Below are 27,490 nucleotides of genomic sequence, written 5' to 3'. Positions count from 1 at the left end.
GCATGGGGATGGCTCTGAGTCTTCCTGTCACTCCTCCCTTGGACTCGGCCAGAGTATCTGGCTACTTTCCCATATGAGTCATATACAATGATCCTGTGCTTCTCTGTACTCCACTTGGTCGATGTCCCCCAACCTGACCTTCCTACAGCCTTCCTACCTCACCTAGGGGAAAATCCATTCTCCCAAGCCAGCACCCACTTCCAACCTACCAGCTTCACCCATAGAAAATCCAGTATTTGACCACTGTGCGCACCTTGGCTGAGTCCCATTGCCACCTATTTCAGGATATAAAGTACATTCAGGCGTTTAGAGTTGGGTTCCCTATTCTTTCTCTCCTGCCATCATTGTGTCCCCCTTCCCATTTGTATATGCACAATTATCTTCTTAATGGTGGCTGACTCTTTTAAAATCATAACTGAAAGTTGTCATTGTGTGATGGTGAATATTGCCATCTTGACATGCACTCACCCAGGAAACGGGCATCTTAAGGCATGTCTGTGAGATACACCAGGATTGGCTTCATTGAAGTATGAAGACCCACCCACTGTGGCTGGCACCATTCCCTGGGCTATGGTTCTAGACTACATGAAGAGGAGATGACAAACTGAGCATTGGTGTTCATCTCTCTCCAGTTCCTGACTGTGGAGGCAATGTGACCAGCTGCCCTGTGGTCTTTCTGCCTTGTCTTTCCTGCCATGATGGATGGTATCCTTGAACTGTGAGCCCAAATAAACCCTTCTTTCCTTAACTTACTTTGGCAAAGTCACTGACACATAATTTATACTTCTTTTCCTACCTTCTTTTATCATCTACCTTTTCTGTTAAAATAGAGGTTCAATTGAGCAGAGACCTTTTTTTTTTTTTTTTTTTTTTTTTTTGTGATTTGAGTCTTAGAGTCTTAGTCTATTTCTAATACCAGGAACAAGACCTAACACATAGCAGGTTTTCAAAATAAATATTTTGTTAAAAACAGAAAGAACATCTTGATTGCCTAAATGTACCCAGAGCATTTTGGGGGAAAGGAAGCATTGGAATGGGATGCACCCCCAGCAAGTAGCCTGGAATGTGGTCATTGCTCTAGAAAATAGATGGGTTAATTTCTCTCCATTTGACATTAGGGGCTGACAGGAGAAAGGCCTAGCTAGCCTTGGTTACATTGGATGACTTCTGTGATTAGCCCCTGTGCTGAGCTCACATCAGGCAGAGCCTGGATTCTCCCTGAGTTGGGTCATGGAGAGAAGGTCCTCCAACATCTTTACTCCATTTTGCTACATGGCAGGGAGATGAAGCCTGCACCTCCCTGGCCATGGAACACCAAAGGCTGTGGGAAGAGGAGGCACCGGCAAAACACCGAAGTCCCATGGAGGGTTGAACTCCTTCGAGGTTCATCCCAGTGAAAGTCGGGGCTGCTGGCTAGGAAAAGCACCTGACCCCATACAGAAAAGTCAGGCCAGACTGCAATGTGGCTGACAGGCTCACAAACAGGCCTGTTTGCCCCAACACCTTGATGTGGATTGAGGCCAGGCACCCTGCATTTTGCAGACACAAAAGCAGATACTGTTTTGTCAGAACGACATGTGTGGACTTCCATCAAAACAGTGGATGGTTTCCTCTAGTTAAAGGGAGAAGCACCTGCCTGAGGCTGAACCTCTGTACAAACAGTCTGGTGTGGACTCCAGAGGACACCAGCAGCACCTGGAAAGGAATCCTCTGAACAGGATTCATGGACGTTTCTTTCCCTCTTTGATTAACAAGGTGATCTGGGAACCAGACTCAAACATTTCCTGAGAACAGCCTCATTGGACTCCGTCAAAATTGCAAATTTAATTCTCAGAATCTATGAAGTTCATTTTTCCAAGACATCTGACAGCTTAACAAACAGGACTGAAACCAGACACAGAGGCAAAGCCAAAGGCATCAGTGAAGGCTCAGGAACTGCTGCCTTGTCTGGACTAAAGGGAAGAGGGCCGTGGGTGGTAGAAAAGGACACACAGCTGCCTCCTCACTGACCTTCCTGTTCCTGAGAGTCTGGCTCAGTCAACAGGAGCAAAAGACACAAGGGTCTCCTAGGCTGATGGTAGTGACTAGCTGGTCCTGTCACAGAGTGGTGAGACATTCCAATGTGACCTTCGTGATGACTGGCTCTCTGTTGTGTCTACAAGGTAGGCTGTGATCTGCAGATGCCTGTTGTGATCCCAACAAAAGAGAAACTGAGTGGTTGTGTGTGGGAGATGCTGCCAAATGAAACCCAGAAAACCCCCACAGTAAGGCTGGTGTCAGGGTTAGACCCTTTGTTCCCTGTGCAGGTGGATCCAAGGGATGTCTGAGTGTCTTGTCCTAGAGTGATGTTGCCAAGCTAAAGGAGCTGTCATGGCTGTCTTCTTTTCTCCATCTCCCCTGCCATGAGTCTCCTCTGAAGAACATACCTGGATTCCAAAAGTGATTCTTTCTGGTCCCTGTGGAGAACCCCAACGGACTCTCCTTCCTCAGAGTGAGTACTGGCTCATCCACCCAAGATGATCCTTTCCTCCTACCAGGATCAGGATTCCTTAACCAAGAACAGAATCCTACACATGCCCAGCCACCTGAGGAAGTTGTTGCTGCAGACTCACAGCACAAAGCCAAGTCTGGTCGTTGAGGATCTTGACTTTGACACAAGGAATAAACAGGGTAGCATCTATCTTCTGCAGACAAAACACAAGCACAGCTTTCAGAGCTGCTCAGCCCCATAGGGACACAATGCTTAAAAGTCCAATTTGGCTTCTCTACAAAGACGAGATAATGAAGACCCAGACAGCAGCATGACTTGCCTAAAATAATAAGAATAATAGCAGGGGGTGGAAAGAACACCCAGTTTACACACGCCCTGTCCAATTCTAGCCCAAAGAATACTTACTTTTTTTTTTTAATTTAAAGAAAGGTGAAAACTCAGAATACATGTGTGTGAAGGCCAGAGGTCAGACTTGGGTGATGTTCTTCAGGAAAACTGTCCATCTTGTTTTTTGAGACCGGGTTGCTCATAGGCCCCAAGGCTCACTGTTGGGTTAGGCTGTCTGGCTTTTGAGCCTTCCTATCTTGATCTCCCATGTGTGGATAAGAAGTGTGCTACTACACCCTACTTTTAAAGAGGATGTGAGGATTGAATTCAGGCAGTCATTCTTGCAAGGGGACCATTTTACTGACGGAGCCATCTTCCCAACCCCTCTGCTTCGTTTTGTACCCAGGTTTCTTTTTCAAGTATTATTGGCTATGAATTAGATGAGACCTCTACGATGTTAATATATTGAGAGAATTTCAAACAAAGTGGTATTTGGGGAGGCAGGAGGTGGGAAGATAAAGACAGAAGAGAAGAGCTGGGGGAGGTGGGAAAGACAACAGAAATGCAAAGAGTGAGGTGAGAATAAGGAAGAGGGGCCTCGGGGTTAGAGTAAACACCAAGGACTTGCTCCAGGTTTGGAGTGCGAGAATGGGTCAAAAGGAACTCATATTTGCCAGGATTTTACTGAGGTTCCTGAGTTGTTGCTCTTAGTTGCTTTCTTCTTCTTCAAATCACAGTTTACCACAGCCGAGCTCATTCATGTTCATGACTTGAAGGCCCACAAGCTAACCTTCAGATCTTAATCAAAGCCTCTAATTCTCTTTATTTCACACAGCCGATCGGCTGTCTGTGGCTGCAACAAACACAAGAGCTTGAGACTAACCCAACACTGGTGTTTCTGCTACCCCTGGGTCTTGCATTTAGAGACTCTAATACACGTACACAACCCACACAGACTTCTCACTCAACTCCAGAAGTGCCCTTTCCTCCAAGCTCTGCTCAGACAGGCCTCCCAATGTCTCCCCAGCTAATGCAAAAGCAACCCCCTTTCTGGACCAGCAGTCCCCCTCCTTCCTTACATTTTGTTCTCTGGTTTATGGGTCTCGAATGAGGAATATCAAGTCCACATCCTGTCCGATGCTGGCCCGGGCAGCAGGCAGCATTCTTGAGGAGCGGCCAGTTGATTTCCTGACTTAGAGCACGGATCTCGCTCCTTCCTCTCATTTCCTCAGTCCGAGTGCTCAGGAGAGCAAGAGCTCAGCCGCGTGTTAGTGCAGCCGCTTCTGGAACAAACATACCGGCAGCAACAGATGGAAAGCATTTGGTGCTAGCGTGGCTTCTCCCCTCTGGGCAGCCCCCAGCCTGGTCCTTGCTGGTGGAAGTGTTGTCTTGGATTCACCAGTAGCAGCTCTGAGTTCAGTTCCCCCAACATTAACTTCCAGCTTGACACAAACTCCCCACTTCACCCCAAGAGCAGTTTTCCTCCTACTTTCCCACAGCCTGGTTCCAGAAAGACAATAATTTCTCAGTTAATGCATATGGACTCAGGGAAATATGTCAGTAAAAATTTCCCTCTTTATTCAGTTGTTTGGAAACAAAACAAAACAAAAAAGTGTGTCCTGGTGTGACCAGTCCAGTTGTAAGACAGCAGGAAGCTATGTGGTGTGTTAGATATGAGCAGCCTCCTCCACCCCCCCCCATGGGGATTGAAAGGTGAGAGATCAAAGCTTACATGCTGTATTTTCATTCTAAGGCTTGGTTTACTCAAAGGGGACCTCTCCAAGGCCAGGAGTCTCCTGTCCACAGCAGCCAGGGTCCAGAGCCTGGAACAGATTGAGAATACAGGGAGCCTCGGGGCTGGTTATAGGAGCTGATTCCCAGTTTCCCAGGGAACGCTTCCAATGATGGGAGACCCAGAGGGGAACTGCAATGCTTATAAACACAGAGCTTCGCTCACTTCTCTCCGATTTGGAGGGAAAGTCATCTTGGAGCTCTCTTGAGAAACACCAACACCTGAGTCCCAATGGAGACAGGGTACATGGCCCCAACAGACCCCAGTGCAAAACCCTCAAGGACAGAGCTACATGAGTATTCCAGGAGACACTGAGCATGTGAGTGAGGTGATTGGAGAATCTGGAGGAAGGGAGGTGAGAAAGTTTTGAGAGGAATAAGATGGGTCTCCTTGGAGACCATTTTGAGTGATTGATGACAGAAAGGCTTGAACAAGGTGTGCTGGGAAAGGAGAGGGCATGGTACACACACCCTAAACAGTTATATTTGGTGATTGTTCCTCTTGTCTTACATGGCAATGTGCTTCTTAGATGGAGTGCAAAAGGGAGAGGTGCTGGTCGGGGAGCCAGGAAATGCCTCTGAGCATTCCTGTCAACATTTTCTGCAGGGTTGTACCACACGCACCCAGGTCTGTAACCACCACTCCACGCCCTCAGGTGAGTTTGAAGGCTCTCCATCTGGCGTGCCTTTGGACCATAGCAAGACACTGTTTGAAATGTCAGCTTGTCCTTAAAGCCTTCTAAATGTCGCTAATGAGGACACTGGGACACAAGAGAGTCTGTGCTGTCCACGGAAACAAAGCTGATGTGTGGACAGCTAGGATTTTGGAACCCACACCTGCAACTTCCAGGCAGCAGGAAGAGAATGCCACAGTCGGTCTGGCTTAAGCATTTGAGGCCTCAAAGCCCTCCCCCTAGTGACACACTTCTTCCAACAAAGCCAATCCTAATAGTGCCACTCCCTATGAACTTCTGGGGGCCGTTTTCATCCAAACTACAACCGGCCCCCTCCCAAACTTTGCCCCTCAGCCGCCACTGTCCCCCACACCCTTCTATTGCATGAACTCACAACAATCCCCCACCAATGTTTACTTGCTGGGAACTGATCCAGCCATGGCAGAGAGCAGGCCAGAATACCTTGTAGCTAACAGCTTGGGCTCAGCTGGCCAACTGTAATTGCAAGGTGGTGTTTTCTCATTATGAAAATCCCCAATTGCCCATATGTGTTGAAGACTTGGTCCCCATCTAGTGACACTGTTGAGAGGTGATTGTGTCACATGGGTTCTTAACCCATGACTTAATTGTTGGTCTAATCCTCTGATGGATTATAAGATAGTGAGACCAAGAGGGTGGGGTCCTAGCTGGAGAAAGGTGGTCCCTGTAGGGGGTTTCTTTGCCCCATGCCCTCCATGCCTGTTTGTCCATCACAGCCTTCTGCCTGTCACGCCCTGCCCCACGTGCTCCCTGTCATGGGTGTTCTGCTATGCAAGGGGCCAGAAGTAGTGGATCTGAGTGATAGTAGACTGAATCTTTGGAACTGTGAGATGAAATGTATCCTCCTTCCTTTAAAGTTGTTTCTGCCTGACGTTTTGTCATGGGGAAGAGAGGCTGTCAGTTGGCCCCATACTGGGAATTCCTCACTGTCCAAGCTTCTTTTACCACTAGGGAAGCTCCTTTATCTTGGAGAGGTCTTGTCCAATGGGCAGCGGTCTTCCATTGTTACAGGCTTAAAGGGTTATGGAGATGGAGGTGCTGATGCGTATATGTAGTTCAGATGGTCATACTTAGGTGTGTTTTGCCAGACTCACTTTGGAAAGAGGTTTGGCAGTTCTTTACAGTTAAAATGCACTTACCTGTATTGAAGGTCTACTTACACAGCTGTGTTTAGGATTGCTCTAAACTAGAAGTGATCAAGGTGTCTCTCAACTGGTGAGTAGGCACATCCTTATACATAGACGCAATTGAATAGTAAGCAGCTATGGAAAAAAGAAAAAGAAAAGACAGAATGAGAAGATGCAGTAACATGGATGAAATTTCAGGGTTCCCTGCTGGAAGCAAAAGGCCAGAAATCTCATCCTGCTGCCATAACAATCAGAGCAAGGCATGACTGTGGGGACCAAACAGATCAGCATTTGGCAGGACCCAGGGAGGAAATGAGGGGCTGGCTAGAAAGTGGCCTGAGAGGCTCTTGGAGTAATAGTTGTCTATGTATTGTTTTCTGTTATTGGTTAGTCAACTGCAGTCATTTGTCAAAACGCAGAACCACTCATCTGAAAAGGGTGATTTATTGAATGTAAATTAAGCCCGAGAGAGTCCGGGTTGGAAACAAACAGCAAGCCAGAGAAGCTGGGATGTGGTGCACATCTCTAATCCCAGTGTGCAGGAGGCTGGGGCTAGAGGTTCTCAAGATCCAGGCACACAGAGGGAGACTTTGTGGCCCACATCAAAACCAACCAACCACCACCAACAACAACAAAAATCAAACCAAACACTAATATCAAAACCCACAAGCAAAAATCCTTTATTTGTGTCTGTCTGTCTATCAACAGGGTCTCATGTATCCCAGGATGGCCTCCATCTCTCTGTGTAGCTAAGGATGACCATGAGCTTCTGATGCCCCTGCCTATACTTCCTGGGTGCTTTCATTGCAGAGCAATACCACCACCCCATAGTGGTGAGGACTGAACCAGGTTTCACGAGGTCTAGTCAGGTCTAGTCTCTACCAACTGAGCCACACCTGTAGCCCCTAGCATTGTTTGTTTTGTTTTCTGAGTCAGTCTTTCCAAGTACATCACCCAGGCTATTCTCAAACCTGTAGGTTCAGGTGACTCTTCCACCTGAGTCTTTGGAGTAGTTAGGACTACATGTGTGAGCCACTTGGCTCAGCTTGTTTTCTTTTTAATTATGGCCAAACCTATAAAAGCATAGTGACAGAAAGAACATATTGCAGTGGTTCTCAACATTCCTGATTCTGTGATCCTAAACATAAAATTATTTTTGTTGCTACTTCATAACTATAATTTTGCTACTGTTATGTAAGGTAAATATCTGTTTTTCTGATGGTCTTACATGACCGTTCTGAAAGGCTCATTTAATCCCCAAAGGGGAAATGACCCACAGGCTGAGAACCTCAATGTGGTCTGCTATCAACTATGTTCAATGGCTAGTATGACACCATGATGGTTAGACATTGTTTTTCAACCAAATACGATGACCACTCTTAAAAAGAAAATCTCATAGTGCTTGAGGTTCTGAAAAGCAAACACAGAACAATTGTTTTGGGTACAAAATATACACAGTTGCAACTACAGAGAGACTAGGACAGACGTCTTCCAAAGCTGCAGCTTGGGGCAAAACAGATGGGAGTCCTCTGTTCCCAAAACTCTTGTGCAACTGGCTCTGCCCAGAGTCATTGACATTTTGCTTAGAGAGAAACTGGACTTTCATTAACCAAATTCTTTTACAAATGACACCATGGGAGTTTGTGTCATGTGAGTGGCACATGCAGCAAGGCTTTGCTGCATGACACTGACTTGGAGTTTTGAATCCACAATGCCAGGCGGCTCTTGGACGTTATGTAAGAGGGAGAAGTTGGGGGTGACCGTTGACTCTGGTGACACAGAAACCTTGAGGCATGGCAAACTTTGATGTCGTCTTTAGAACATGCATGGCATGGTGGGTTGTAACAGAGGGATTCTGATTTGATGACACAGTACAGGGGGCCAGAATGAAGTCACAGGGTTCAAAGACTCATTCTTACACAGACCCATAAAGTATCTTCAAGGGAAACAGTTATTCACAGGAATTTTGAACTGAGAGACACTTAAAATATGATTCTCATTGCCCCTAGTGTAGACAGCTCTATTCACTCAGTGGCTTCAAGTGGCTTAATCAGGAAGTGTGTTTCAGTAACACTAAGATGCCTGGGCCAGCCAGGTCTGACACTGGGAAGTCATTATTGTTCAGAGATCAGTTTGCTAAGAGTCAACTGTGTGCAGATCATGGAAGTGCTGATGGTCTGACTTCCGTCTGCTCTCATGGCTTTCCTGGGGAGAGAGAAAAATCGCTGGGGAGTTAAGCATTAAAACACACACACACACACACACACACACACACACACACACACACACACACACTCAAATTCTGCAACCAAAATGAAGAAACTTCCCAGAACTGTGTGCCACTGTTGTTATGAAAACCATGCACGTCCTTTGGAAATGTCTTAAGCAAAACTCGAGGTGAAAATGAGTGCCCTCCCCAGCATCCAGTCTCCCGGGGTAACCATTCATAATGTTCTCAGATGTCTCGTTCAGACTTGCCTTTTCTGCATATGCATGTACTCACATATAGAAGAACACATCACACACACACACATACACACACACACACACACACACACACACACACAGAGGCCAGATGGCAGATGAGGTAATTCGTCTTTGAAGATTCATATAAAACTGGCTGAGACCCTATCCCACATGTGGTGGGAAGTCCATGCCTCTCAAGCAACCTCAGAGTCTGCAGAGGGAGGAAGAGGGGGACAAAGGCACATTTCCTAATCCCTTCTGCTTTTCAGCTTCAGTTCTTGCCAAATTAGGTCAGGGAGGGATTGCTTTGGTCTCCCAAACATAGACAAGTTGTATTTCCCCCCTTAAGCCTCAGATGCGAAAGGCTTGAATTATTCTTCTTCAGCTCATTGTCTTAGTTCATTTCCGGTTGCTGTGATAAAATGCCCTCATGAGACACAGAGCAACTGGGGGTGGGGGGTGGGGAGTGGGGGATTGTTTCAGCTCACAGTTCCAGGTTCCAGCCCATCACTGTGGGGAAATCAAGGCAGAGGGGATCTGAAACATCACATCTGCTGTCAAGAACAGAAAATAACAGGTTAATGCACGCATGCTTGCTCTCAGCTCACTTGCTCTTCTGTAGAGCCCTAGATCCGAGGCCACGGACTGGTGCAGCAAGCTTTCAGGCTGGGTCTTCCCACGGCAATCATCGTAAACAGGACAATCTCTGGCGGGCTGACTTGATGCGGAATGGTCCCTCATTGAGACACTCTTTTTCAGCTGATTCTAGGTTGTGTCAACTATCAAGCCAAGCATCACATTCATGAACCTTTGTTGCCAGTGACCCCCGGCTAGGTATTCCATCTGTCTGTGTCTTTCTATCCTCTGTCTACTTAGCTGTCCAGTCACAGATCCATCCAGACTTGTCTACTCCTTTTCTTCACTCCAAGCCATACCATATGTGGCGGTGACTATGCATTGGCAGCCTGATTGGATTTGGAATCACCATGGGAACTAATCTGAACGTGTCTCTGAGAACATCTCCAGATTTAACGGCTCCACTGTAATAATTTGACTGAGGAATGTCCCCCAGAGTCTGGGGCATTTGAATACTTGGGCCCCAGCTGACGGGGCCATTCGGGAGGTTAGGAAATGTGCCTTTGTTGGGGAAGTATGGCAGTGATGAGGACTTTGAAGTCTCAAAAGCCACTCTCCATTTCCAGGTCACTCTCTCTGCTTCCTGTTCGCAGTTCAAGACGGGGGCCCTAAGCTTCTTGCTCTAGCTGCCATGGCTCCATCTGACATCACGAACTCAGATGACCTCATAGTCACTATGGGCCTGAGGGTGACCTTGAACTTCCGGAGTTTTGTTTCCTTTCAAGTGCTTGGCTTACTAGTGTGTGCTGTTACACATGGGATACGCCATGCTGGGGATCGAACCAAGGGTTTTGTGACTGCCACAAGGGCAAAGTACCGACTGAGCTACACCTCCAGCTCTTCTTAATTCCTTACACACCCTGTTGGAAGCAGGTATTGGCACATTTCACTCTATCCCAGTGACTCCTCTCTAGATGATGGTGATGACATTCTAGATAGCATGGACTCAGGACAAAGGGTCTACATGAGAAGCCAAACTTTGGGGAGCAGGAGATCTCTGAGAAAATGTGTCCTGGCGGCATATGTAAGCGGAGGCTGTCAACAAGCCTCAGCTGACCACCATGTCCTCCAGCAGCTGTCCAAGTCAGAGAACATTTGGGCCTCGCTGACCGTATCCCAGTATCCCAGCCCTTCACTGTTTACTCAGCAAGACCCTCTCGGGATGCCCCACCCACCTCTCCTTTCCAAAGTTATCCCGTCCCAGAGTGAGAAAACTTGTTCAGCATCGTAGTCTTTGTTTCTCTCCTGCTCTCGCTCTGACAAACTGCCCATCCCTCAGGATGCATTCTTCTTTCCCCCAGATCCAGGTTTTTTTGGGGGACACCACCCATTATTCAGACAGGAGGAAGCAGTTCCAAAGGGGATTGTGGTCAGCGCTGTGTTCCATGCCCGAGCACAGTCAGGCTTCCCATTTCCCCACACTTCCTGAGGGCCCTCTCATGTGATGCTGCTGGCTAGGATAGTCAGCATTTGTCTGTTCCAAGTTCTTTCACTAAACTGCAGCACAGTGCCTGGTTTAAAAAACCACATGTTACGTGGCACGTCTTCCTCCAGTTTCCACAGAACCCAGCCGTGAGCCACCAACAGTGTGTGGGAAAGAACAGTCCAAGATGTCTCCTTTTGCTTTGTTTCTCCTGGTACTTGAAATGGAACCTGGGGTCTTGCGTGAACTAGGATGTCACTCTATCACTGAGACACACCGCGGCCCCTTAAAGAGGGGTCTTTGGAGAGTGTTTTCTGCCAGAGCCTCCCTGGGGAGCCCAGGGCCCTTCCTCTCCAACCTTCCCTCTTCATCCAGGGTCACTTGCCTTGACCCTCATTTGGTTGTTTACAGCATAGTCAGATCGAAGGAAAATGTGCAGGATGGGCCAGAGATAACAATATCTCAAAAACCATCTGAGGACAGCGTTTAAGAGCTCCGGGACACTTATGCGGATGCCACAAAATGGCCTCAGGTATAGACTTCTAGACGTCTCTTTCCCTGTAACTGTCTTATCGACTTATCTCTGTTCTCATTTTTTACCTTGGAGTCTCTAGACTAGCAACACATTTTACTACCCTTGATTGTCACAGGTATAATTACTTCCTGTTTTTCGGAGAGTAAATGATACCACATTTACTGGGTCATCTCAAACATGGATTGCCCTTTTTCATCCAAACCCTAAGTGATGGGCTTACCAAGGTTAACGCTTATATGTGCTTTTATATGTTTTGGGGAAACCCAGCCACAGAAGCTTGGGGAACGGGTGGGCTGGGATCATCTTGGCAGATGTGTGGAAATGACCCCCAGACTTGTCCACTCTGCCTAAGGCTCAGACATCCCCCAGGTCACACTCCTTCAGGCCACAACTGCTGTCACCATCACTATTGAGCTCCCCTCAGCCCTGCCTGCTTCTCTGGCCCCTACTGAAGCCCAGGGTCTCTCAACCCACTTCTCCATCACACTGGCCTTGGACATGGTTGGAATCATAGCACTCCACTTTCTCATCTGACGTGGAGCCTGGCCTCTCATCTCCTTCCAGCCTCATTCTTTTAGGGACCTTTGATAAGGACTGCCAAGAAGCAGTTTGGAGGATTTGTGAGGGCCTGCCCACCATCTGGACTATCTCGGCTCTCAGAAGTTCTCTGGCCTTGCCACTGGAAGCCGGGGTGGAGGACTTGCCAGGACATCTTCCAGTTACATCCCCTGTCACTCCTTAGCATGGACCCTGGCCCCAACATGTACATACAATGGACCCCCTTCTCTGCTCTCTGTTTGAGGACCCTGATTTTGTCGCTTGGGAATACAGAGCGAACATGCCATTGTTAAATACACATCCTAGGAAAATTCTAGTCCTGTTATCTAACATCTCTTAGGACCACTTTTGGAAAGCAGCCTCCCATTTTCATCTCATCAAGCCCTTAGAAATTTGCCCCAGCTGTCCCTTTCCTACATCGAAATCCTACTCTACCAGAGGAAACAGGTTCTGTCCTCCCCACGTTTCCCAAGGTTGCCTCATAATTCCTGTGTGCACAACTCCCAAGATCTGGGAGAGTCTGACCACTACCACCTGGTGGTATCTGGGGGCTTTTCAGTCCAGATAAGGCTTCTTCGAGAGATGTTTGAGAACGAGGCTTGTCCCAAGGTTGTCAGGAGGGTGCTCTGAGCATCACTGATATTGACAGTCTTCAGGTTTCCCAGAAGCCTGGGCCTCTAGACTTAGGGGTGCAGACACAAATGGTGTTGGAAACCGTGATACCGTGAAAGGCACTGAGTGTGGGTTCTTACTACATTGAGTAACGGCTCTGCTGGAAAGCAAAAGGCAAAACCAGGGCACTAGCAGAATGCTTTCCATTTCTACCATGTGACAACCTCTACCAGGGCTGAGTACAATCTACTGAGGCAGAGTTCAGAAGGGGCACTCAGCACCATTCTGTTAGATAGACAGTCACCATTCAGATGCGCCATGTGGACTCCTACTCACTTCAGATATGGTGCCAGTGGAAGGGCTCCATCCAAGCCTAACCTGGTCACCTAGAGTTTATTGGTATTACAAACAAGAAGACAGGTGAGGGGTTATTTACAACATACGTGACTTCCAAGTAGCTACATCAGTGACAAGTGCTGCCCCAGCATGGATGATGACCTCCCATAGTTACCCTCTGCTTCTGTCGTCTGCCTTCTGCCCCCTTTTTCTCCTAGCATCCCCCAAGACTGTGTTCTGTTGAGGTGCAGTTACATATAGCTGGGGGCCAGATGCAGGAGGGCAGGAGGGAGTGAATGGCTGGAATCTCGGGTGAGGGCTTAATGATTCCACCCACCCCCCTCCACCCAGTCTTCCTTCTATGAGAAACATCAACAAGTCTGATCTTGTGAAGGGTCTAAAGACAGTCACCGAAAGCTGTCCCATGAGGGAGTATCAATAGGCCTGGTCTTATTGACCACCTCTTGCCAATATTCATGGACATTTTGATTGAGACTGTGATTTCTGTAATGCTCAGAAGACAGAAATCCACACCAGATTTAACACCTGAATAATTGATAATGGAATAATGAAATAATTAAAAAGTGTGCTAAGCTTGGGAGATTTATTGTCTTTATTGACAACTTGTTTAATTACAAATGTACGTGGTGTCATTTTAAAAACGATCATGTTTGGCAGCCATCTCTCCAAATGATGGAAGGAGTCTGGGCCAGTCCTGCAATCAGGACAAACTGTCTTTCCTTGTGTTAGAAACCAGCCAGAACCTAGAGGTGCTGAGACATTGTCCTAGGAAGGAGTTCCCAGAGGAGCAATGGGTATTTTGCAAGCCAAGCAGGGATGGCCTCGGAAGAGAGCAGAGCATTCACGTGGTGCATAGGGAATACTTGGAAGAAGGAGAGAATGGCAGAGATTAGACAGGGCTTGAGGTGCTGAAGCCATCCGTCCTGGCCCTGCTGCTTACTAACCAGCTCACTGATCCAGACAGACTGCTTATCAGTCCTGGACCTGTTGTCTACTTGCAGAGTGGCCACAGAGACTCTGCCCATCTCTGCGTGCTTTGATAGGACCAGTGATAACAGCGTGGGACTGTGGCAAAGGCAGGCATCACAGTGGCCTGGGAGGCAGTGGCAATGTCTCCTCCATCCGGAGAGCGCAGCATCCCAGCAGTTCTGAGAAACCTGCTTCAGGCTGCAGGGTCCCTGTGATGTGTCACCCCAGACCGAGGGGCACTCAGCTCCTCTGCTACATGTGGGGCACTCTACCCACCTCTCTGTGGCCATCACTATAGGAAAATTCAGGTGTCCCTTTAAGTGTGGGTTCAGTGAGCTTAAGCTATGGTGTGCAAAGGGGACTGGTGTAAGAGTGTGGAGTCTTAGAGAGTTTGAGAATGGACTTCAACACTATAGCACCTCATCTTTGCTCCCTCCCTCTGAGAAATGGGTCAATGGGTGCCTTCCTCCAGGGATGCACTGTGGCCTGAAAGGACCAGCTTATTCTCTGGTTTGCCCTGGTTAACAGGGCTGGGCTCATTGGTGCTGTGGGCAGGGTGGGGGTGGGGCAGCAAAGCTCTCATTTCATTGAGAGCTTACCACCCACCCCTGGACACCAAGTCATAAGAGCACAAGGGACTGAAGACATTGGGCTGCCGGTGAAGGAGTCTTCCCTAGACAGCCATGTGTGAAACAGTTCTGGAGAGCCTTGCTCATGACTCACATACAGCGTGCCCCGCCCCCACACTGCAGCTGTGGGCAGCGCGGTCACCTTATGATTCACATTTTCCACGGTTATCCAGAAAAACGAGAACCATCTGGACACACTAGGACCCACTCAGATGGACGCAGGAGCCCACACTGCTCTCAGGCTGGCATCCGAAACTTCCATAGCCCAGGCTTGCCCAGAGCTGCCTCCCTCGCCGTAGCCCCGTCTGCGTCCGCCATCATCAAACTCCAGGCGCGCTGACCCAGAGGCGTCTGCAGAGGACATCAAATGCACACAGAGGTGCCTGCCTGCAGCAAGGCAGAGTGTAGCACTGGGGGCTTTTAAAATTCTCTTGCTTGCTGTTCTGGGCAACTGTCCTCACATCAACCACAGGACACCATGTGGAGCTTCTTCAATGAGACATCTCATGTCTGACCTGGGCCGTGACATCAGAATCCCCCTCTAATTTGGGGTTTTTGATATCATGAAAGGGAGGGAAGTGTGTCCAGAAGGGAAGGGTGTCTTGGGAGGTTCCCTGTCTTGGGAAAGCATCTCTATCGGCGTGTAGCTAGCCGCTGACAGTCCGATTACTTTTGTATGTGTGTGCAGACCTGTGAAGAGTGTACCGCTAAGATAAGCTTCACCTGCTTTTTGGATGAGAGGGTACCTGGTCCCATCTGAAGCCTGGTAAAGGGTGCTATCCTTGCCAGCGGCAGGGCCAGACTTCCTGGCTCTGTTCCTCCTCCCACACTGGCTGCCTGGCTCAGTTTCCTGGGGACAATAATGGTCTAGAGAATGAATGCCTGGAAGTCCAAAGGAGCACTCAGACAGCCTTGGGGTGGAGCACTACAGAGAAAGCATCCGTTATTATAGTCACTACGGTGGGGTCCTGGGGGTCCTTTCTGACTGGGAGGGGTAGCGTGAGTGTCCCTTTCTATTCGCCACCATTCTATTCACCTTTCATTAGTCTTTCCTTTAAGGACAGCATGTGACGCTTCCATGGCTCCAAGAACCCTCCCATTCCCCTATTCTTGCAGGCAGACTTAACTCCCAACAGTTACCTGCCCCCTCTATGGGCTTCATCCCATCCCCCCTCCTCCCAACTCCACTGCTCCACGCCCCCCAGGAAGGCCAGAACCCTGTTCTTAGGCACCTCTTCAGGTCTCAGTGGGGTCCTGTCACTGGAAGACACAAAGTCCTGTGTGATGCAGTGGAAGGCCTGGTTCAGGGGTGGCCCCTAAGGGCCCTATGCCCGGGTCACCTGCCTGTGAGTGGAGGATATTGTGGTATGGAGGGTGAGGGATGGGCAGCCAGCCATGGAGCAGGCAGCATGAAGAAAGGACAGCCTGGCTGCAGCTGGATGCACGGGGAGGCAGAGGGGTGTGGAGACAAGAATAGGAATGATAGTCAAGGCTCTGTGAAGCTGCTAAAGGCCCTGCCCTTCCCAGGAGGGTGATCTGTGCTCCACACTGCAGAGAACACCCATTGGGACACAGAATACTATTTGGAATGTGCACGAAGGGGAGGGGGATGGAAGTCAGAGGCCAGCACTCACTTCCTTTCTGGAAATGTGACTGGAGGGAAGGAAGGATGATAGCATAGCGTGCTAGATGTGTAAGGCCTGGAGTTTGCCTGGCGTTGGCGTGGGCCTGGGGTGTTCCAGAAGTGTGGTGGGAATCTACTGCTGAGTCTACAGAACACCCCTGGCAAAATGCCCTGTGCGTCGGAAAGCGGCTGCTGCTCCTGGCCAGACAAGGAACCAGAACCAGACAGTCTTTTCACGAGGTGACCCTTCACAAGGAAGGAGACCAAGAAAGGCCTCTTAGATGTGAAGTAGCCTCCCCCACTTCACATACTTGAAGCAGCTGCCAAATGGGCCACCTCCCTGTGTTTCAAGGCTGCCATCTGGTGGAAGGCTGGGGAATAGCAAATGCCTTAAACAAGACTCTTCACTCCAGGGTCTCCTGTAACTATAGACTGAGTACTGCATACTCCGCCCCTAAAGAGCTTTTCAACTGGAAGAAAGATCATCTCTGAGTCTAGCTGAATGACTGGCAAACAGAGATGGTAACTTGCCTGGGAAGTGGCATTTGCCTCCCTCCAAGTTCCTTTGTGACCCTGAGACATAAGGTCTTGGGAACCTTGGATCTCAAGAGCCTCTGAGGCCCCCAATCAGTTCTAAGAAGTCCTGAGGATCTGGCCAGGCCCCCTGGCTCTGCTGTGGAAGAAGGTACCCACCCACTGTGCAGGGCAGCAGAGCGGGAGCCTGGCCTTGAGACTCCAACACTCCCAGAGCAAGTGAGCACTTAGAGAAGAGAGAGGATGCTGTCCTTGTTTGTAGCTTTGGGGCCATTATCTGTGAGCACATTCTCTTGTGGTTGACTGATTGGTTAGTGCCCCAGGGCAGAGCTTGGAAGGAAGCTCACAGCTAGTGTGGTGGACACCACACCCTGTACATGAAATTAAGAACACAGAATTCACCTCCAGTCCAAGCTGGGACAGAAGATAAGGTGAACTCCAGAGACCAGGAACATCCTAGAATGTTCAAAAAGTGGCTTTCTGGGCAGTGCAGATCGGTCCTGATGACAGATGGCAAAATGGGATGGCTTTCACTTAAGCAGATGTGGGTCTGTCCCAGGCAAAGCTGAAGCCACGTGAAAGACCTTCCCCTGGCACACCTTAGCTTCCTCTCTTTTTTTTGCCCAATCAGTCACAGTGCTCTTGAGCTGGGACAAAGGCCTCTGTCCTATGTTTTGCTTTTTATTGCTGCCACAGGAATTATGGGATAAGCAACTTGGGGGGTGAAGGGGCTTGCTTTACCTTCTGCTCACAGTCCACGACGAAGGGAAGTCAGGGAGGAACTCAAGGAAGAAAGTGAAGCAGAGGCCATCAAAGAACCCTCCTTACTGGCTTGTTTGCTTGTTTTCTCAAGGACCAATGCCCAGCTGTGGCACCACCCATGGGGAGTCAGGTCCTCCCACATCCATCATTGAGCAGGAAAACGCTCCCAGACAGTTGCCAAGGTCAATCTGATGGGGGCCTTTTCTCAGACTGAGGGTCCCGCCTCCCAAGTGAGACTCCAGCATGTGTCGAATTGTCCAGAACTAAACAGTACAGCGCCTTTCTGATTATCCTAGCGTGGCTGGCCAGAGAAAGCCTCCAAACAACTATGCCTCCATTCCTGCTTTCAGAAGCTCCGGTTCCTCCAAGAGTAAGAGTCAGTGTGCAGCGAGCTTTGTTGGTACTTTGGAGTTGTGCCTGAGGGTGGGCCGTATACCCAGCCTTGCCACTTATAGCAGGCTGCAGTTTGGTGTGACTCAGATCTAGCCACTGCCCCCAGACACCCCCAAGTCTTGCCCAGCCATCCACACACTCTCAGGAACTCCCACAATCGCTCCAGCAAGTACTCGCAGGGAATCTGTTTACTCCACCAAAGCTTTCATGCACTAAGCACTTGTATCTATGCACGATTAGGCAAGGGAACTCGGGAGGCTGCCTTCTCGCCTTGCTCCTGGCCCATTTGTTTGTTTGCTTGCTCCATCTTTAAATCTGGCTCCTCCAGAAGTCGTGTGTTGGCTGTTCTCTCCCAATTGCTTGCTCAGCCAGGAGCTGGCAGCAGCCATCCTACAGCAAAACCAAGAAGCCAACTCTTCTCCTGAGCCTGCTCTGCAATCCAAGAAGGCTCTCCTTCCCTCGGGAGTAGGTGGGAGCTCAGCCCTTGGAAACAGAGCCTGGAGGACAATGGTGGCAGCTACAGAGCTCAGTTGCTTATTTCCTATTTGTTTATTCTGAAAATTTCCCATGGTGCTGGCTGGTGTTAAAGAGCCATTCATTCAGCCATTATATTATCAAATAATAATAGAAATGTATATAAAGAACCACCTCATAAGGAGCCAAGGATGAGTTTTCCAGGGGCTGCTGCCCTCTTAGAATGGTGCCCTGAGTTCTGAGACCCTTGGGCAGGAGATTCTGACCCGACGCTAGAGGTGCAGTAGCATAGTAAGAAGTATGAGAGAGTATCTCTCCCTAGGGAATGGGCTCCAAAAATTTAGTTCATTCACTAGGGATAAACACTGGTTTTACTGCCAGCAGCCGCATAGACTGCCCAAGCCCCCCAATTGATACCCAAGTTCAGGGGGCCTAGTGCAGTCTTATGCAGGTTCCCCAGCTGTCAGTCTAGAGCCTGTGAGTGCCCACTTGCTCATGTCAGCTGTCTCTATGGATTTCCCCAGCATGGCCTTGACCCCTTCGCTCATCACTCCTCCCTCCCTACAACTGGATTCCAGGAGTTTGGCTTAGTGCTTAGCTGTGGATCTCTGCTTCTGCTTCCATCAGCTACTGGATGGAGGCTCTAGGACGGCATGTAAGGTAGTCATCACTCTCATTATAGGGGAAGGGCAGTCTCCACCATTGCTTGGATTCTTAGTTGGGGTCATCCTTGTGGATTCCTGGGCATTTCCCTAGTGCCACATTTCTCGTTAAGCCCATAATGGCTCTCTCTATCAAGGTATCGCTTTCCTTGCTCTCCTTCGCTGTCCTTCTTCCAACTCAACCTTGCTGACCCTCCATGTTCTCCTCTTCTCCCCTCCTCTCTCTCCTACCTCCCTCCCCTCACTCCCCGTACTCCCAGTTTATTCAGGAGACCTTGTCCCTTTCCCCTTCTTGGGGGAATCCATGTGTGTCTCCCTTCGGTCTTCTTTGTTTCCTGGGTTCTCTGGGTTGTGGCTTTTGGCTGGTTATTCTTTGCTTTATGTCTAACATTCACTTATGAGTGAGTACATACAATGTTTGTCTAGATACAGGGGAGAGCCTCAGTCCTGTCCCAAGTGATGTGACAGACTTTGATGAGCCCTCATGCAAGGCCTCACCCTCTCTAAGGAGTGGATGGGGGTGGGGATGGGGAGATGGTGGGGGGAGTGGGAGGGGGGAGGGAGAGGGACCTGGGATTTGTATGTAAAATAAGATTGTTTTTAATTTAAATAAGAAAGTTAATTTTTTAAAATAAGCATGATAATACAAACAGTCCTCCTGTTGAGCTCATGGAGGAGGTCGCAGTGAGTAGCCATAACCAAGGCACAGGCGAGGATGCAGGAGGAGCACATGACAGTTCCCTGAGTTCTAAGGCCATCTGAGAGCGCTGTGGACGTCCTGCCTCCTGGGCCACCTGGAGGGAACTGAGTAGAGCATCAGGGGCAAGACATTCGGAAGCCCCACCCTAAGGGGCAGAGTGGAGGACTCTCAGAGGTACGCGGCAGAAAGACAAATGCATCTGCACAGAGCACACATAGAATTCATTTCTTGTCGTCCCCCCACCCCGCCACCCCAGCATGCCGGCCACACACATGGCATCTTTGGGGTATTCAGTATTGAAAGTAACCCGGACAGGATTAAAGTAATGGGAGGGGCAGGTGTGGTGGCTCAGTGGGTGAAGGCACCTGCTGTTAAGTCTGTCAACCTGAGTTAGATCCCCAGGCCCCAACCGTAGAAGAAGAAAACTGACTCCCACGTGTTGTCCTGTGACCTCCACACATGTGCTATGACACACCCATACACCCAGCTCAACGTCAATTAAAATCACATACTTCTTAAGAAGTGGGATGGCATAGAGAAGCTATGTGCACATACCACGGCATTCTAGGTCAGGGATCTGTCATGCAGTTTGTGGAATCCTCAGTTCAGGGTCTGTATCTTCCATCTTTCTCTCTGCTCTCCTAGAATCCCCAGTATACATCTGGGACTCTGATCACTAACTTGATTCTCGTTTCCATTGACTCATCCTTCTCAAATTGGCCTTCGTGTCTCCAAATGCTAACATCTCTGCTCAGGTCTCTAAATTGTATTATTCTACTCGTGTAGCCCAACTTACCCAGGGTCTCCCTGGCTCACAGGGGTCAGGGTTCACCTGGTGCTCAGACACCTGAGGCTGTGAGTCCTCCAACCACTAAAGACGGGCGTGCCGGTGAGTTGGGGATGCATTCAGAGCTCAGACAGATCACATGCCTTCCTGGTTTTACTGTCTGTGGCTCTTCCTGTGTCTCCTCGCTGGGTCTGTCTAAGGCTCTGTATCCAGGTAGGTAACAAGGAGACTGTGCTCTCCTGAGCATGCTCACACCTTTGCATGCATGGAAGCTTAGGTATTCTAGTAGTGTCTGGTAACATAGCTCTCTGAACTTGCTCTCAAGTCTTGCTTGCTGCAAGCATTGCCTGACTTCCAGCTGACCAACGAATTACCTCTCTCTCTTGTCGGCTACCTCTAAGACTTCTCCTTGGATGATCTATGTAGGTCTCGGGATTAAGACCCTGATGGTGGCAGTGACCGCTTGGCAAGGTAGCCGTTCTGGTAACTAACACATGATTGTATTGACTGAGCCAGGAAGGCATGGCAGCTCCCTGCTGAAACACCTCAGACTCCAAACTTTTCCACTCCAGCCGTTCATCTTGAATAAGCGTTCTCTGTTGGTTTGTTGTTGGGTCAATTTTCAGCCCTGAAATGACTCTTTGAATAATTTTATCCGGTTTTATTATCACGGTTTTCTGCCATTCCAGAAGTCAAGGAGCTGACAAGTTCAAAAATGATGAGCCATAATTGATGTTTGTTAAAACATCTGTATGGCTCAGTCACACACCCAAATTGCAAAATTCCCGTGTCAGCACGGAGACTCCGAAGAACATCAGATTAATCTTAGGAAGACTTGGCTTTCTCCTCCGCCAAAGTCACCAGCTCAGTGGCTCCAGATCGCTATCGATTGATCTTCCTGGCTTTCAGGATGGGGGGGAAGGGTGGGGCACCCAGAATTAGCAATGTAAAAATTAGATCCTGTAACAAGACCCATGTGTTCTAGAAACTAAAACATACTGCTGAACTTTACTGCCTGGTGTGTGTGTGCGTGTGTGCATGTCTGTCTGTCTGTATCTGTGTGTCTGTGTGTTGGGGGAATGCTACATTGCATGCTCTGACCCACAGTGAGCAATGCTGGAGTACCCCTTGTCCCATGGAACACACCACCTGATGGGAAAGCCAGGTATCAAATGTGTGTTCGAGTTTGGACACCACAGCAAACAACACCTCACTGCTCTTTTCTAAGATCTTCTGCCGATGGAGGAGTGAGGTGCTAGTATCTAACGGGTAGAAATGAAAAATACCGCGTGCATGCCTGTGTGCGTGCGTGAGACAAGACTAAGTAGAAAGGCAGATCCATTCTGTACCCACCATAGAGATCCCTAATAACACTCCTGTACCCCCAAGGCTCCTTCCTTCAGTCAGCTGATCAGGTGAACGACGTAGGAGGTAGGTGCATGAAGGATGAGTAGCGTGAGGGTCTGGACCAGAAAGCTTGGCTACTTTTAATCAGTATCAGTGTCTCCTAAGAAACCATGTGGAGGAGAAGGGAAGATGCTGTTAGAAGGATGTGAGGAAGACTTCAACCGCTTGCGGTCAGGTGGAGGAAGGAAGGAGAAAGGAGCAAATCAAGGAGCCTCCTGGTTAAGAGGCACACCAAGGAGTGTTGTATCTTTGCCTCGCAAAAAGCTGGTTCCTCTATAATGTATCCCTCAGCACAGGCTGCTCAGGAAGTTGGGCCTGGTGGATCAGAGGCCAATGTGTCTGCTAGACAGCCTGATGTTCACTGTGGGAGCCAAGCTAACGGGACCTGCAGGAGTCCAGACCGAATCCAATGGAGAACTGAGTAAGCAGGAGACAGGAGAGTGGCTTGGTGTGTGTGTGGGGGGGGTGTGGCTGACCTATGAGGGGTGTGGGAAGGTAGGTCAGGAGCTGCTGGGATGGGAATTGATGGAAGCAGTTGCTATGGCAATGAGAGTGAGTCAGGTTGCAGTGCTGACTGATTTTTGCATGCGTTTCTGAATGTCACTGTTTGAAGGACGTGTTAAAGGTTAAAGGTGTGACAGTCACCCTGTTGAAGGTTCAGTGGGGTGGGATTATGCCTGTTGCTCTATAGAAGGAAGAAATGGGGAGGGGATGGAGAACCGCAAGGGATGCTTAGGTCTGTAGCCTGGGAGAGCTGTTCCTCCCTGGATTGCAGGAAGAAGGGAGATTCTGGGAGAGAGCAGCCCCAGGAAGTGCAGCTTTGCGGGTGTGAGAGCCAAGGAGAACTCTGGATTTTCTCTGAGAGAGGAGAGATATTAGACGAGGAAGGGGTTAAACAGGGCAGGAGCAACAGAGTAGAGATGGTAGGTCTGTAGGACAGTGCTGTCCTGAACCTCTGGTTCTTACCCTGTGGGTGGTGACCCCAATGGGGTCTCATAGCCGATGTTTACATTATAATCCATAACAATAGCAAAAGTCCAGTTATGAAACAGCAATGAAAATTATGCCATGATTGGGGGCTGAAAACAACTCTCCTAGATTTTCATAGACACACATTTTGTTCTGTTTTTGTTTTCCAGTGTAAGAGGTTTTCAATATGATATGAATCTGGTGAATTCTTGAAGTGTTCTTTGCTCTTCTGGATTTCGTACTTCCTCACTAACCCAGCCAAGGCTTTCGTTAATTGTTTGCAGGCTCTACAAAACTAGGAACTTGGCGTGGAAGACACACACTGTTCACACCGGACTGGGAAGACACGTTTCCAATGACGGTAACGTTTGCAGCCTTTCTCCCAAGTTTTAATGACCAGAATATGTTAGAGTTTGGATGCCAGAAACACATATTGATAGAATCAATTCATCTTCATATCCTTTTCTCCTGGAGTTACTGAGACACTCCTCTGAGGGGCCTGGCTCCCTCCATTTAGACCTAGGTCTCGGCTTTTCTTCCTCCCCCTCCTCTCCCCCTCTGTATCCTCTTTCTCCCTCTTTCTCCCTCATCTCTCACTCCCCATCTCCAAGAACTAGCTATGTTTCTCACTGCTGTTAGGACATACCCAACAGAGGCGACTTCAAAGGGGAAGAATTTATTTCAGCTTATGGTTTGACAATATAGGCAGCCCATCATGGCAGCTATAGGTAGCCCATCATGGCAGCAAAGGAATGGTGGTGGGAGGGGCTTATTGTTGTGGGAGGAAGAATGTGTGGCTGCTTATTCACTTCCTGGTGGGCCAAGGAGGGATTTGTTGACCATTCTCATGGCTAGTTGTAATGACTGGTTTAATTGTCAACCAGACACCCTCCAGAATTCCCTGGGAAGAGAGTATCAATGAAGGGTTGTCTACGTCAGGTAGGCCTGTCAGCCAGTTGCTAGGGAATTGATTTGGGAAGATCTATCCTGAAAGGAGATGGCATCACCACACCCCCACCCCCGCTTTGGGGCCCTGGAGTAGGTGAGTGCAGAGACAGCTAGGCCCTAAGCAGACACGCACCCATTTCTCTCTGCTCTTGACTGCGGATGTGACAGCTACTTCAAGTTCCTGCCTTGAATTCCCTAGGGTGATGGACTGGGACCCAGAACTGTGGGCTAAGATAAACCCTTCCTCCCCACTGAGTTCTTCTTTTGATGTTGCTAGAGTATTTTGTCACAGCAACAGAAATGACACTGGGACCTCTGCTGCTGGCTTGTCTCTAGAGACCAATGCCCTTTTGGGGTTGCTTGTGTCTGATGGCAGGCCATGGACTGTGAAAAGCAGGGCTCAGGGGAGGGGCTGGCAGGGCTGCGCATAGCAGGAAACTCACATTACCCTGTGTCCTCCCTCAGGAATCTCTGTCCTAGCTGATGTGAACAAGGCTGGCCAGAGCATCCCCTTACCACACGTTGACCACTGCTGCACTTCCCATGACTGCTCCCCAGTCCCATGCCCTCCAAAACATGCTACTCTGAGCCTGGAAAAATTTGGGAAATCACCCAGGACTCCACCTCACTTACTTCCTGAGAAACATACATAGGGTACCCCAGCTAACACTTCCTTTCAAGTTAACCTGCTCCCTGGAGTCAGCGAAGATGCTCCTGAAGTTTCTGGACCGTGAATGCAAGCTGCTGTGTCTCCACTGTTAATTCACCCCTCAGCACTGCTCTTACAGCCATTCATTTCCGTGGGAATTTGGGAGAGGGCGAGTCTGATGCATGAGCTTGTCACTTTAAGCCAAGCATTGAGCATGTTCATGCTATGAGTTTCTCTTCTGAATGGTGCTTTGGTTCAGGATGAGGAGGGGGTGTGGCAACCAGGCTCGAAGCACCGCAGACACCCAGGCAGCACTCAGTCTGGCCCATCTTGCACTTGGTGATAGGGCCTTGACACATGGGGTGTGGTTCATGTCCGTGGTTGGAAACCCTAGATCCGTAGATGACTTTGCCCTTTCCCTGTGGTTAGAAAGGGTCCATTAAAGAAGAACATGAAGTATACCATGTCTTGAAGATGTAATTTTCCCACCCACAGCTAAGGGCTGATGACCAAAAGCAGTTCCCTCAATCCTAAGAAAAGATGGCCAGCCTGTGGGAACATGAGTCAGTGGCTTTGGCTTTGGGAAGATCTTCGGCTCCCACAGTGCCAGTTAGGGTCACACAACCCACTCTTTCTTCTACTTGAATTTAGTGGGACCTTGTGTCAGAAACTAACCCATGATGAAACATTTATGGGCAAGAAGTGTCTAAAAAAGGTGAGTGGTATTGTGGGTGCAATGGTTTACTCTGTGGAAGTCCAGAGCCAGGGAAGGCAGTCTCAAGCTGAGACTTGCAGCAGCCCAATCCAGTCTTCCCATTCTGGGGCAATGGCTGAGCCCAACCCTGATACACATGGCCTATTTGCCTAACAGTGTATGGTTGCTTCCCCTTGCCCTGGTGTTCTCAACATCCTGAGAAGACCCTGTGACCTTGTGGACCAGCTCAGAGGGCCACGGGAAGTGGGCCAGGCTTGGCTAGCTCACCTAGCCACGGCAGGGCTCACACTGATCATCTTAGATGAGTGTCTGGAAAGTCATCTTTGGGGTGATCCCACACTCTCTCCACTCCAGCTCTCAGAACATAAAGTCCCAGAGATTGTGTGAGTGATCTTTGAGGCGAGACCCTTTTATGCCTCTGCTGACCTTTCCCTGCTCTCCAGGGCTCCTGGAGACACCTGCTCTGACCTTGGTCTGTGCTTCTGTCCCAGCTCTGTTCCTGTAACAACCTTCCAGTCTGAGATCCACCTTCAAACAGTGCCTCCTTCCCTTTGTCTCTCAGACCATGACGTTGTGAGTGTGCCAGGCCTTCCCTGCTGTTCTAGAAGCCAGGCAACATCATTTGGTATAGGAAAGACAGTGAAGATTTATATATGAGAAACAAGTCCAGTGCCTACAGGACAAGGTCGTTGACAGGAATGAGTGCAGTGGGCCATGAGGTGAGGTCATGGCAGCAGGGGCAGCAATGGCCGCTTTGTGTATCGTGCATAGCGCAGGAAAATGGACCGGACCTCTGACACTTAGATCATCTCAAGAGAAGTGAGCAACCTGGAGCTGTCACTCTAGCTGACAATTCACTGGTGTTTCAAAACACCGCACGCACACACACACACACACACACACACACACACACACACACACACGGTCTATAGATTGTAGATTGTCTGGTCCATGGGCCGTTTATGAACTCCACTCTGGACAGACTTGTCTAACGATAAAAATAAAGAAAATGGAGATGTTGCTGGCAGTGAGGGGCACTGAGACCTCACCAAGGACTGGTAGTATCCTGGTGTCCTCTGTGGGCCTCCCTTTACCACGGTGTTACCAAGTCTAACAAATCAGTTATCTTCCTCCTGCTTTGTTCAAGGGCACAGAACAAATCATTTTAAAAGAGGCCGAGGAATGTCCCCCAGATCACATACCTAGAAGTTCTTATGGATAGGCTCATCCTGGGCAACCCTGGCTGTCATGCTGTATCACCTTCATCTCCACGAGGCTGGGCAGAGAGCTCATTCTTCTGTTGGTAACAATAGTTACCAACAATAATAATCAATGCGCAAAAGCGCAAAGTAGTCTCTCTAAAGAGCTAGAGTCATGTGCAACTCTTTTTTTTTTTTTCAGTTTTCAAACATTGCTCTATATTCTTAAAGCAAATTTGGTAGCATTGATACAATTCCCAGCTGGGAGGAAAAGCAGCCCCCTTTTGAAGCAGATTTCCCAACCCCTTGATGGTGCAATCCTGCAACTCCACAGGGGAGGATAGACTGTGTGTGTGTGTGTGCACGTGTGTGCATCCATGTATGAATTTGCATATCCAAGCAACCTGGGGCTGTAGCTTTGTTTCTCCTTCAGCCTCCACATCCCTGGTGTAACTTAACGGGAGCTCTCTATGGCTCTTCCGTATTCAGTCAGAATGCTGGTGGTAACTTTCCAACTTCCCTACAATTGACTGTCCCTGGACATTTCCTGCTCAAGTTCACTATTACAAAAAGTACAAAATGAACCTCTGTGTACTTATTTTCCTTTTAATGCGTTGATGCTCAAATTTCCAGAGTGGAAATCCATGAGTAAAATGTCATAGACATCTATTTAATGTCATTAAATGTGTTGCAATATTCATTACAAAACTTCTGGAATGACTTGTTTTCCATCCAAGAGTGACTGAGTGACTAGAAGGAATATATATATATATGTATATATATATATATTTTTTTCCCAGATTTGGGCAATGTCACTTAAGCTCAAGCCTAAAAGGGAAAGGAGGAATGAACATTCTATTTTTTAAATTTAATTTTTATTTTTTAAAGCTCAGGTGTCTGAATATGTGTGCATCTTTATGAGGATATGCGTCCATGAGTAGAGGAGCCCTTAGAGGCAGAAGAGGGCATCAGCATTCCCAGAGCTGGAATTATAGGCAGCAGGGGTGCTGGGAACTGAGCTCCCATCCTTGTC

The sequence above is a fragment of the Phodopus roborovskii genome, unplaced genomic scaffold (assembly GCF_943737965.1).
Source record: "Phodopus roborovskii unplaced genomic scaffold, PHOROB, whole genome shotgun sequence".
Taxonomy (NCBI): Eukaryota; Metazoa; Chordata; class Mammalia; order Rodentia; family Cricetidae; genus Phodopus; species Phodopus roborovskii.
Note: the sequence above shows the minus strand (reverse complement) of the source record.